Source organism: Sander vitreus, chromosome 21 (genome assembly GCF_031162955.1).
Source record: "Sander vitreus isolate 19-12246 chromosome 21, sanVit1, whole genome shotgun sequence".
Taxonomy (NCBI): domain Eukaryota; kingdom Metazoa; phylum Chordata; class Actinopteri; order Perciformes; family Percidae; genus Sander; species Sander vitreus.
Genome location: NC_135875.1, coordinates 7,972,333 through 7,985,871, shown reverse-complemented (window position 1 = coordinate 7,985,871; position 13,539 = coordinate 7,972,333). Strand labels below are relative to the sequence as shown.

General features: G+C 39.6%; 3 long non-coding RNA genes across 3 annotated transcripts; all 3 read left to right on the top strand.

The window, feature by feature from the left end:
- The first annotated feature begins 1,597 nt into the window (after window positions 1–1,597).
- Window positions 1,598–2,600, top strand: LOC144536092 (uncharacterized). The gene is made up of 3 exons (XR_013503725.1): window positions 1,598–1,830; window positions 2,349–2,453; window positions 2,528–2,600. It is a non-coding gene; the product is annotated as an uncharacterized LOC144536092 (long non-coding RNA).
- Window positions 2,601–8,513: 5,913 nt separating this feature from the next.
- Window positions 8,514–10,685, top strand: LOC144536093 (uncharacterized). Its single transcript, XR_013503726.1, has 3 exons — window positions 8,514–8,602; window positions 9,439–9,467; window positions 10,546–10,685. It is a non-coding gene; the product is annotated as an uncharacterized LOC144536093 (long non-coding RNA).
- A 1,981-nt stretch (window positions 10,686–12,666) lies between these two features.
- On the top strand, window positions 12,667–13,414 carry LOC144536094 (uncharacterized). The gene is made up of 3 exons (XR_013503727.1): window positions 12,667–12,784; window positions 12,913–13,082; window positions 13,260–13,414. It is a non-coding gene; the product is annotated as an uncharacterized LOC144536094 (long non-coding RNA).
- Window positions 13,415–13,539: the final 125 nt, after the last annotated feature.

The following is a 13,539-nucleotide window of genomic DNA, read 5'->3' as shown; positions in this document are numbered from 1 at the left end:
GTGCTTTCTTTACCAGTTCTGAAGCGATAGCTATCAGACTCTGTAATAAACAATAACAACTAAAACAATTCTCTCTGTTTTTTCTTTGTATGTGTGTGTGAGGGCGGTGAGAGTGCACCTTAAATCCTCAGTGGAGAACCTCAGCTGACCCTGAAGGCCCTTAAGCCTATCTCTTTTTGTGGTTTTAAAGGGATGAATCGTACAAATGGGGAGCTTTGAGACTATTTTGTCTCAGAAGCGTTCATGGCAGTGCACTCGTTTGTTTAAACGAAAGCTTACATTAACACGTTCAAACACGGAGAGTTGTTGCTTGAAGTGGGCATGATTGTTGGATTGTCTGTTTCGCTAAATACTTTGAAAAAACATTATAATGGAAGAGTAAGATGTATGTGTGTTTCTATGAATGCTGATGGTCACTTTAATTCTTCAAATTGAATTTGTTAGACATTAGTTTCACCTTAAGAAAAACAATTACAAATAGAACTGCAAATACTGAGATTTTAGTTAGTTTAAGAACAAATTATTCACAGACATTTTCAACAAATATTTGCTTTTCTTTGTTCAATTGTTGTTGTTTTTTTTTTTTTATAATTGTACATTTATAAAAAGACATGAGCTGACTTCAAACCTAACTTTTGACAATTTTGTTAAGATGGCACCACAATGAGTTTTCCTATTTATACTATATCATACACATTTGATCTTCAACTGTTTATTCCATAGGCTTATATAATCTTATAATATAACCTTACTATTGTCAAAACTGTAATGACATTCTGCACTTTATACATTTTATACTTGGGGGGCGTTTGTTTGAAAGCCAAACCAAAGATTCACAATAACAATACATGTTTACACTTTAAACTACTAAAAAACAGTGGTCTGCAACATTAAAACCTGCCAGTTCACGGCACTGCGACTGGACGAGACGGTGGATCATAACTTTTCCCTTCTGTGCTTCTGTCAGATTTGTGTGGCGCTCCGTGCTGACTTCACGGAAACGGGACGTCAGAGCATCATCTTAAATGAGCTCTGTAGGCTACTTCAGCGTGAAGCTGCGTTCAGATAAAAAAAAAAAAAGCAATCGCTGCGACGTCCTGTTGTGTTCTTTAACCCCCCCAATGTAGCACAATTAGATTTTATATTTCACAGTAACAGTTTTTCGTCAGATCGTTTATAGAACACAACGTTTCCTACTGCACCTGAAGGCAGCTTCATTTCACGGAGAAAGAGAGAAAGAAAAGAGATGAGCGAGAGATATCGACTGTGCTTTGTTGTTTGGCAAACATTTTGCTGTTTCATAAAATCCTGGGCAGTTCAGGGCTTGTGTTTGGTGTTTTAAAACGTTCTAGTGGAAGCGATAGAGGCAGTGATGTAACTGTTTACTGCAGGTTTAGGATTATCACACCTCAAAACGCAGCGCGATGTGGGGTTGCGTTTCTCCAAACGTTTTTTTGCGATAGCAAACCTAGACTAGAAAGAAAACAGGTTGTTGACGAGTCTCGAAGCTCGAGTCCGACTCAAGTCTGAAATCTTGTTGTATATTTAGTTGCAGCACTGCGTTGCCGATGTGTGGAGAAGGAACTTCGTTGACACTGTTCTTAATTATAAAAAGGTTTATTACATCAAAGATTCCAGCATCAATTTACAAGCTTCTGCAGGAGCTCGGAGAGACGACCAACCCAATCTTCAAATATTGTTGCTCTGCCTTTTCTTTGTGTGTAAATCGTCAGATACCACAGTCTTTTGGGTCGAGTCTGAGTCTCAGACTTGAGTCCCCATCTCTGCCAGAAACTGACTGTCCTGCCTGTCAGCTTCTCTCAGCTCAGGGTGGGTTTCATTTCTATACACTTATTGACTTTCTTCCAGAGAGTTTGATGAGAAGATTGATACAACTGTGTTAAATTTTAAGCTAACACCTGCAACTAATTAGTTTATCTTAGCTTAGCATAAAGACTGGAAGCAGGGGGAAACAGCTAGCCTCGCTCTGTCTAAAGGTAAAATATCTGCCTACCAGCACCTCTAAAGCTCACTAGTTATTTGTTTAATCTGTACAAAAACCTGCTAATTTGTGAGTTTTTACTTTTGGACAGGATTTTGCTAGCTGTTTACAGTCTTTATGCTAAGCTATGCTAACCCGGCAGCTAGCTGTAGTTTCATATTTAGCATACAGACATGAGAGTGGTATCAATCTTCTCATCAAACTCTCTGCAAGTGCTAACCTTCGCCGATATTTAAGTACTCTGCACTTGTGTCTGTTGTAAGAAATGAATATGGGTGCAGACTCTGGCTTTGTTTTGATCTCTGACCATATTTATTTAACTCAGTCTGTGTGTGTTTGTTCTCAGAGTCTGAAGTGGTTGGATCTGAAGGATAACCCGCTGGAGGCTGGCCTGGCCAAGGCAGCAGGAGACTGTCTGGATGAGAAGCAGTGCAAACAGTGTGCTTCCAAGGTGAGAGAGAAAGATTGACAAAAGATCAACTAAGCAGCCCTCTGTATCTAAAACTAAAGGACATTTTCTTCCAGGTTCTGGAGCACATGAATGGTCTTCAGGATGAGGTTGATCGTGCACGAGAGAAACGCCTTTTGAGGGAAAAAGGTATCAGGAAATCTTTTTATTTGAGCCTCAAATTAATTTCAGCAGATCAACTGCAATTTGATCAATAGATCAATCAATGTTTTTTTTTTTGGTACAGTACTGAAAACTGGCATTGAATGTCTGGTCAGATTTGTAGTTTTGCTTTCTTACTCTTTGGTCAGATAGTTCCTGATTTAAATAACAAAGTAGCTGAAACTCAAGTATCATATCAAAGTGCTGGAAGAAGTACCCAGATCCTCTACTTAACTAATCAATGTGAAAATACTCTTGAGTAAAAAAGTACTTGTTCAATCTCTATGACAGATATGATATATGACATTAGTAATTGTAAATACTAAATTAATTTGTAAGTAGCATTTAACTGTAGGTAAAGAGGTTGTGATAATTCGTGTTAGGAAATAAGAAAAAAACTGACAGTTATGCTCATTTTATGTTATGAACAAATGTGACGCTGATCTGTCTGTCTACATCTCCTCAAAACACATTTTTCTTTCTATACTTTTTACTTTTTCTTTCCCTATTTTTTCCTTCCTTCTCCCATCCTGTCCTGTCAAACTACTTTTTCTTATTACTCTCCTGTTTTTTTTCCTCCTTCTTCCTCTTTACCCCCCTTATTTCCTTCCTTATTTTCATTCTTTGGCAGATCTGAAAATCTAAAAATCCACCTGCAGCTCTCCTTTTTCTCAAGTGTTTTTTCTTCACTACATGTTACTGTTTTTACTCCAGTAAACATTTGAGTGCACTGTACTTTTACTTATGTTGCTTCTTTTGACAAGGGAGACGAGCACATTGGTGCAGATGACCTTGTTACCTGTACATAGTTTTTTAAGCTGCCTTTCTCAGATGTGCAGGAGTAGGAACATCAACCATCTGACACAAACATCATTTCACAGATCACTATGAAGAGGCGGTCTGTGCTCTTCTTGGCACCCATGCTGTTCTTCATATGTCTTGACTTGGCCTCCTTTCTGATCTCGGACAGTGGGGGGGGGGAAGCTCAGCTTCAAGGTCACTGTGCTGCTTGCTGTCACTGTGTTACAGCTCATTCTGAATGAAATTCTGCTTTCCTCGTCAAACAGGATTCCTCTTATAGGTAAAGAAGCTCAGAGTCATTCCTTTTTCTGTACTTGATATGAGCAGAACAAGCACATATACTGAGTCAATGAGTAGTTATTTGTCTGCATTAATGATGCTGCCTGCCCCTCCCAGCCCTCTATTGTATCGCTCTCTGTTGCTATGGCAACAAACGACACACGGCTATAGGCTTCAATTCGCCAGCCTTTCCCGGCTCTTACCGGCGTGGTAAAAGCTATCATGCTATCTCAAGTTCAGATAACGGCTCTGACGCCTTGCACACATGTGGTCCCGTAGGCAGAGCCCGGTCACTCCCGCACTGTGTAAACAGCGGGAGCGAGCGCCCACTCAGTATGTGCGTGCTACACAGTCACTCCTCCCCCCGACCGTCTATCGGGACGGGGAGAGCTCTGACTCGATGACTGCCCCGCCATGCATCCACAGCATAGCGGCGCGCTCTCTGTTGCTAAGTGAAGAAGGATTTTTCTGGTTCTGGAACCTCAGGCCTCAGATTCTGATTCCAATTACCTTACACACTAAACCATCCCTCTTAAGCGTATTCGTTTTCATGATCACTAAACTAGTGGACTGAAATAAAATACTGAGACGAAGTAAACCGTATTATAAGTTTACAAATAAACATGTGCATGCAGGCTCACAAACTGAGGTTTCAGACACCTCCCAAGTCAAATGAGCAATTGTTACAAAGTTCCACTTTCTGTTCATCCTTTCTGGGTGTCGTCCTTCTCTTGTCATCAGGATGTGGGTGGATGCTCCATCGCCACCCCAGAATGGCAGGGTGTCTGTTCATTCTCCAAATGGGGTAGATGGAAACCCCTCGCCTTCCTTCCTCCCCCTTCATGACCTCTCTTCGTGACCTTTTTGACCAGGCATAAACACATATATTTCTAGCAGCTAGTCCTGACATGAATCTTGCAACAAAACCTTTCCCACAGAATGCACAGCATCACACAGATAGGCACATGAGACACTTAACACTAAACAGAAACTGAAACACACACACACACACACACTGTCGTGACCCTGTGTCATGTGTCGTGATCTGTTCTGCTACTTTAATTGCCTTTTCTGTGTTCTTGCTTATCTGCATCCTTAAGCCATAACATCCTAAACTATTTTTATGACTTAGCTTAACTCTCTGTGCATCAGAGGTCTCCCGGAGTACAGCTACTTCCTCTGACTGCACACAACTTCTTTTGCAACGTGCACAAATATACAGTCAGGCCCATAAATATTGGGACATCGACACAATTCTAATCTTTTTGGCTCTATACACCACCACAATGGAGTTGAAATGAAACGAACAAGATGTGCTTTAACTGCAGACTTTCAGCTTTAATTTGAGGGTATTTACATCCAAATCAGCTGAACGGTGTAGGAATTACAACAGTTTGTATATGTGCCTCCCACTTTCTAAGGGACCAAAAGTAATGGGACAATTGGCTGCTCAGCTGTTCCATGGCCAGGTGTGTGTTATTCCCTCATTATCCCATTTACAAGGAGCAGATAAAAGGTCCAGAGTTCATTTCAAGTGTGCTATTTGCATTTGGAATCTGTTGCTGTCAACTCTCAATATGAGATCAAAAGAGCTGTCACTATCAGTGAAGCAAGCCATCATTAGGCTGAAAAATCTAAACAAACCCATCAGAGAGATAGCAAAAACATTAGGTGTGGCCAAATCAACTGTTTGGAACATTCTTAAAAAGAAAGAACGCACCGGTGAGCTCAGCAACACCAAAAGACCCGGAAGACCACGGAAAACAACTGTGGTGGATGACCGAAGAATACTTTCCTGGTGAAGAAAACACCCTTCACAACAGTTGGCCAGATCAAGAACACTCTCCAGGAGGTAGGTGTATGTGTGTCAAAGTCAACAATCAAGAGAAGACTTCACCAGAGTGAATACAGAGGGTTCACTACAAGATGTAAACCATTGGTGAGCCTCAAAAACAGGAAGGCCAGATTAGAGTTTGCCAAACAACATCTAAAAAAGCCTTCACATTTCTGGAACAACATCCTATGGACAGATGAGACAAAGATCAACTTGTACCAGAGTGATGGGAAGAGAAGAGTATGGAGAAGGAAAGGAACTGCTCATGATCCAAAGCATACCACCGCATCAGTGAAGTATGATGGTGGTAGTGTCATGGCGTGGGCATGTATGGCTGCCAATGGAACTGGTTCTCTTGTATTTATTGATGATGTGACTGCTGACAAAAGCAGCAGGATGAATTCTGAAGTGTTTCGGGCAATATTATCTGCTCATATTCAGCCAAATGCTTCAGAATTCATTGGACGGCGCTTCACAGTGCAGATGGACAATGACCCGAAGCATACTGCGAAAACAACCAAAGAGTTTTTTAAGGGAAAGAAGTGGAATGTTATGCAATGGCCAAGTCAATCACCTGACCTGAATCCGATTGAGCATGCATTTCACTTGCTGAAGACAAAACTGAAGGGAAAATGCCCCAAGAACAAGCAGGAACTGAAGACAGTTGCAGTAGATGCCTGGCAGAGCATCACCAGGGATGAAACCCAGCGTCTGGTGATGTCTATGCGTTCCAGACTTCAGGCTGTAATTGAATGCAAAGGATTTGCAACCAAGTATTAAAAAGTGAAAGTTTGATTTATGATTGTTAATCTGTCCCATTACTTTTGGTCCCTTAAAAAGTGGGAGGCACATATACAAACTGTTGTAATTCCTACACCGTTCACCTGATTTGGATGTAAATACCCTCAAATTAAAGCTGAAAGTCTGCAGTTAAAGCACATCTTGTTCGTTTCATTTCAACTCCATTGTGGTGATGTATAGAGCCAAAAAGATTAGAATTGTGTCGATGTCCCAATATTTATGGACCTGACTGTAACTTGAACTGCTAATATTCTATAATCATGTCTACAATAATAGAAATATCTTTCATATGGCAACAGACAACACACGGATGTGCACGTGCAGTGTGGGAAAACTTGCCACCCAGGAATGCATGACTGTCAAAGCTTATCACAAAAAGCTATATGCCCCAGTTAAATAAATAAAGGATTGGTTATGAACTTTGTCCGTCCCTCTTCTAGAACAAGGCAGTGATTTTATTACTGACAGAATCATTTTCAGGCAGCACAGAGAGGACCTTGATTGTCATTAACTGTTCAGACCTCTTAGAGTCATGATGCTTGCAGGTTTCCTCTTTCTTCTCTTCCTCAAAGGTAAGCAATTCTGTACGATGCATACAGGTGTGAATCTTCTGTTGTCACCCCAATATAATTAAGGTGAATGGAGTTGTAGTTTAATTCAATATATATTTCCAAAAACTTTCACAGTGTGGTAAGTGGATAATTTAGAGTAACTAGTGCAGTGCCTGTTGAAAATATGCCTGTTTGGAACGGCCGATTGCTTGGCCAGTGGTATTGCTGCTTGTAGAATTCATCAAAACCAAATTGTAGCCTACCCCAAAATTACTTACAGAAGGACCCCAAACCACTTCAAATGCAACTCCCCTGTATACCCTACTACTAATTTACTGATTTACCTGACAGAGAACATTGCAGATTCAGAATGTAATCATAAAATATCACAATGAAAATGTGGAGTAATCAGACATTAGCGTCATGGACTCATGGCAGTGCGCTACCCACCTGGCCCGTTATGAGCACTAAACAGCACATAACTGCGTTAAGGCGTAACTCTCGCCAAAATGCTAGCGAAACGAAAGCATTGACAACATTGTTTGTGTACCCAGAGTTTACTAAAAAGAAAGGTTTTGAACAACTCACTGTAGCTGTTGTTCTTCCGGTCGCCGTCTATCGAGCCAGTCAAAAATAGTCAAGGGAAGAGAGTAAAGATGGAAAGCTCCAAAAGCTTACTTCCATATAAATGCACGGATAATTCATTGTTTTGTCGTTAGTAAAACACAATATTGACCTTGTAGTTGAAAAAGGAGCCTCATATAAGAATGACATTTCCTTCTATGGAGTCCGTTCATTCGCATTCGGAGATCGGCTATTTTTGACTGGGAAAATGGCGGATAGCCTAAACAACAACCTCTAACGTGAGTTGCTCACGTTCTTTTTAGTAAACTCTGGGTACACAAACAATGTTGTTAAGGTGTAGAGCCCCTAGTGATACTTCGAGCAAAGTTTCATGTTGTGTCGAGCCTTCTTAGTGTTTTAAAAAATAATAGTGCCCCTAGGACTCCCATTCAAAAGGCCATTTGACCGAAAAACGAAAATACGGTAAATCTTAAAAGTGGCGATTCCGTCCTAATTATGCTTTTAAAGTCTGACTCGGGTACATTCACAAAAAGACCCTAGGTTGCATTTTGGCGAGAGTTACGCTTTAATCACCACCAGAACTGGACTGTTTGAGAGAGAGAGAGAGAGAGAGAGAGAGAGACAGAGAGAGAGAGCGCGCTCGTGCTCGTGTAGTATGAGCAACTCATGAGTTCATTTAAAGAGTCGGGTGAAAGATCCGAGTGAGTCACGACTCAAACAGGTTTAGTGCTCAGTCAGTGTGAGTGGTCAGCGGCAAAAGCCAATGGGTGTTTCTTTTACCAATATATATTTAACGATATCTTTTGCATTTCTAATCCAAACAACGTCAACCTTGGCACTGCACTTACTCGTGCCCGCAGCAAGACACCTGTCAAGTTTGAAATCCATCGGACTAACGGTTCGAGAGATATACGCATAACACCCACACACACAGACAGACAGACGTTCCTGCAATTTATAGATAGATGGGGACACTTCCAGGAAATATATGTTGCAATTCATTTATATGTGTGCATGAAAATAATATTGAATCCAAATAGCTGTATACTCTTTTCTGTCAGGTGGAAGTCCCTTTAGCTTCGCAGACCAAGCAGAGCATTCTGGCGATCAACAGATGTCCAGTTACAGCGTTAAGGAAAGTATGTACAGAAATCAAACACTCCAAAAGTGCACAGTAATTCTATGTTTATTATTATTTATTCCTGTAGTCTTAATTACGGAATCTCAAAGACAGTTAAAACCAACCAGAACTAAGGGGGAAAGTATTTATTTAGCAAATTTGGTAATGACCCTATTTCAAATCACATTTTAAATACACGTTAGCAATAATTAATACATCATTTGCATCATTTAAACATACACATTTTTTTTAAAACATTTGACACAAAAAACAATTGTCTTAGGTAATCAATTAGGGAAGTTTCATTATGATATCTGTTTGTTAAAATGTCTTACCCTGTTCACCTGTAGTGTCTTGTAGAATATCTTTAAAGGCTGTTTTCTCCAAATCTAGTTTTTCTCAGACTCTGAGCCAGAAATCTCAACTTCAGTAACACATACATCAAACATTCATTCCTATCTATCTTCTAAAGTACGTTGCAGAGGGGTTTGTTCATATGTTATTCGTAGCCTGATATATGTAACATTTTACACCTAAAAACGTGGTGAAACTTGACTTTAGTATTTTCTGATTTATGAAGTGATGAAAAGAGATAAAATTCCCAATGTAAAAACCATAGACTCTATTATGTTAACCACAGGAAACAATAATTTTGATCTTGTCTTTATCCAATGTTCAGAATTCTGTTTTGGAAATGTATGCAAACTAGCAACTAACATATTTAACAAGATCATTTGTATATATACACATAACATTAGAAAAAACTACTAATACAAACAATATAGTCTTAATGTGGGGAAATTTAATGGTGATGTCTCTTAGCTAAAATATTTTTTTTTCCCTCTTCACCTGCAGTGTCTCCCCTTAAACAGCTGTGAATCAGGGTAACTTAAGTCTGTTTTTAATTATTGAGTTTCTGTTTGTAATAATAAAAACAAAAAAGATATTATACTGGTGTAAACAGTAAAGTGGTATGGTCGACGATGCATTTGGACAATGTGTAGCGGATGGCTCTCAAATAGGCTACGTTCACACCACAAGTCTTAATGATTCAGATTTTTTGCTCAGATCTGATTTTTTTTGTTAGGCTGTTCACATTACCTTTTTAAAATGTGGCCTATATCAGATTCCAGTGTGAACTGTTAGCGGTTTTGAAATGACCCGCATGCGCAGAAGAACAATAACGATATTAGATGCAGCATGCTGTTGCACTAAAGTTAGGGAGGTTATGGAGGAAATAAGCATTTTCGCTTTTATTTCAAAATGTTTGTGTAATGGCAGCCGTAACATTAATGAGCAGGTGCTGAGGAGGAGAAGAATGAAGAGAAAAAAAGCCAAATTGGCTATTTTGCTATTTTACTACAGAGTTTTGCACATCAGGACCGCTACGGGCCTCCACCAGAGTTTCCTCTGGCTTCGCCCTGCCCAGGCATAGTTCACCATCTTTCAGGTCCTATCGCACTCGCTCACGCTCCAATGGTGGCGCCCAATGGTGCGCTCCCAATGGTGCGCCCGACCCCGAGGGGCCGAGATCCCACCTCACTTTCATGGATTTGGTCCACTTTTGCCTGCAGTCTGAACGTAGCCATAGAGAGGCCTTTTAAACCTAAATGACTGCAAAAGCTCACATTTAAAAATCATTAGTGGGCTGATGACATAAACACCCACAGTGCTGCCAACACCCATCTCATAATAGCCTTTCACTGACCACAGTCCCTGGATATTACTGGAGATATTTGTCAGCTGGTGATTTCCAAGGTTTGATAATAAATTCAGAAGCAGTAGATACCTACCCACAGAGCTTATTGTTTGCCTATTATTTGTCATTTCTTCTAAATTATAAGTAATCATGAATACATACAGTGTATCTGATGTCCAGACAAAAAATAAGAGCATTGAAGCATTTCTTTATTTTTTAACAAAAAACTCTGACTGAGATTGTGTCTTAAAATCTCCCAATAGATCCGGACTCCTGTGGTTATCAGGAGGTTTTAAACTACCTGAATCTGAACAAAAACGATACATACACCATGACTCGACCTGTTAAAAACTTTAAAAAGCCTACACGGGTACACCTGCAAATTGTGATCTATGGCATCCTAGATGTGGTAAGTTTTAAATTAAGCTTTACATTTTCGTAATTTTCTTTTGAATGATAAGGATTATTTCCTTTTTTTACGATGGAGCATTAGGGCCACATCAAAGGAAAAAAAATGAGGAAGATATTTTTTTTATTTATTTTGCATTTCGAGAATAAAGTCGGAATGTCGAGAATAAAGTCAACATGACGAGAATAAAATTGAACTATACCATTTCGAGAATAATGTTGAAATGTCGAGATTAAAGTTGAAATGACGAGAATAAATTCAACTCCTTTATCACTTAATCACATTAGAGCGACTGTCCGCCATGCCAGCTGCCATGTAGGCAGCATCATAGATATGGGTTACATCCTTAGAGTGCCTCGCTCACCTGAGCGCCACTCCTTCAGGATCAAACAAGTTGGTCAATTGTCTTATTGTGTATTATGATACAACATATCCTCTCTGTATTGCACGTAGGTGTAACCATCGATACCCTTGCATCTGTCCATTACAAGCTATTTCAGTTTGCAGGAATACGGCCACCCCTTCCAAGTTTGTGTTTCTCCTTCTGAACAGACGCAATTTTCGGCACAATCTCTTCAAAGTCCTAATACTTATGACCATACTGTGTTTATGCGCTAAAAGAGAAAAAGTTCATGCACTTTGTAGAATACAATAGGTAAAGTTAGTAGTTTGGTTTATTCTCAAAAGTCCGACTTGAATCTTGAAATATCAAGTTTTTTCTCGTCATGTCGACTTTATTCTCGACATTTCGACTTTATTCTTAAAATGCAAAATAAATAAAACATCTTCCTCCATAATTGTTTTCCCTTGATGTGGCCCTAATGCTCCGTCGTACCTTTTGCTAATGAGGGTATGTATTTATTTATTTATTTTTTTCATTGAACTCTCTCAAGACCATGTGCCTAGCAACACGTGATTAGCTTTTGAAAAAAAAAAAAAATCTTATCGCAGTTAGCGATGCTGTGGGATGATTGTTGATACTCAAATGCCGGACAAATGAACCCCCCCTATGTAATCTATTCCAACTTGTCTGGCAAAAGTAGCACCTGAAGCCGATTGTTTCCTTTAAGCTACATTGTGTAAGAATTTCTCCCATTTAGCGGTGAAATTGTATATGACAACCAACTGAATATTACTTTCTAACCCTGCTAAGTACTTTCTTACTTTGCCTGCCGCGTTGTCGTTTTTAATTCTCTTTTCAACCTCCTTGGCGACTCCGTTACATGTCCTAGAGAATAGGTGTGATGCTCCATCTTCAACAGGCTTTCAAATCTGCTGGCAGTCGCTGAGAAATCTTCTCCCCCTCCCTCCCTAGCATTCGTCGCGCTGCCACTGAGTGTAAAAGCATGAAACGCGGAGGTATGTCCCTCTTTGGCTAAAGTATTTTAAAGATGGAGGCGCAACATGGTAGAATACATAGGAGCGAGTCGCTCGTATGTATTCTAAATGATTCTGAATGGCAGATTCTACGCTTACGAGAATACTTTGATTAGTTGGTGTAATTACACATGAATGAGCACATATTTGTGAAAGAACAAGGGTTTTTGCTAAGAATTAACTCAAAATTACACAATGGAGCTTTAAACATTTGAATTGTGCTTAGATTTGGCATGTATTAACTGAAATGTTTTTTTTCCTTGTCCCTGTGTTATATAAAGTCTTATGTTTGAGAGCTGTATTTTATATTTAAAACCGGCATAGTGCTGTGTTTAATGACAGTTTTGGTGTATGGTCAGCCACAATATTCATTGACTTGTGCAGCAGGAAAGACTTTCACACATACTTCTTTCTTTACTCATAGAGAGAGATTGACCAGACTTTCATTGCTTACGTTTGGATTTATATGGTGAGTTCTCTCTGAGATCGTCATCAGTTTTCTGATCAGTCGTACCTGTTCATCAGAGTGGGAACTGAAATTATTCCTTTTCATTCCTTCTCCTCTTCTTCCTTTCTTCTTGATCCCCTCCATGTTTTCCTGTGTAGAAATGGCAAAATGAACACATTAGGTGGCATGCACCTAATTTTTGTGGAATTGAACAGGTGGTTGTTCCTACTGAATTATTGTGGAAGCCAGATCTAACTATTGAAGAGATGTAAGTTTGAAGTTATGTGCATGCTCTCACACTCACAAATCCACATACACTCACAATGGTTATTAGTGATAGAGCGTCAGACCGTTTAGAAAGTCGTTGGATAAAAAACATAAATGTTTGTTATTCAGGACAGAGAAGGACAAGGCCCCTCCGAGTCCTTATCTTACCATTGACTGGGACGGCTACGTCACCCTGAGGAACGACCTGATGATAGTCAGCATGTGCAGGATGCAAGTTTACAAATTTCCCTTTGACATTCAGAGCTGCAACCTCTCTTTTAAGTCTGCCACGTATTCTGGTGAGCTTGTAACCAATTTTAAAAGTTCTAGACATTCATCTCAAATGTGTGTTTTGTGTTTAAATGCATGTGTGCTGTGATCACTTTGATCACACTGAACAGTTTGTCACCACCACATACATTCCTTCTTTGTTGACCTGATAAGAAAAAAAGTTTTATTTTTATTTTGTACCTCAGATGACGAAATAAAGTTTGAAACCATTGAAGATGGTTTCATGAACACAGAGTGGACTCAGAAGTTGATGCGGACCCAGTACGAGTGGTTGTTCCTATCCATGACAGTTAACAACAAAACTGTCCGCAATCTTATCGACAACCAAAGCATGATTGTTTACACTGTAAGTATTGAGAAAATGTTACTGCTAAAACGTTTTCTTTCAGAAAAAAAATCAATGTGTGTACTTTTTTTTCTTCTTTTTTTTTAAAATCTCTTTATTGAGTTTTTCCAGGACATGCA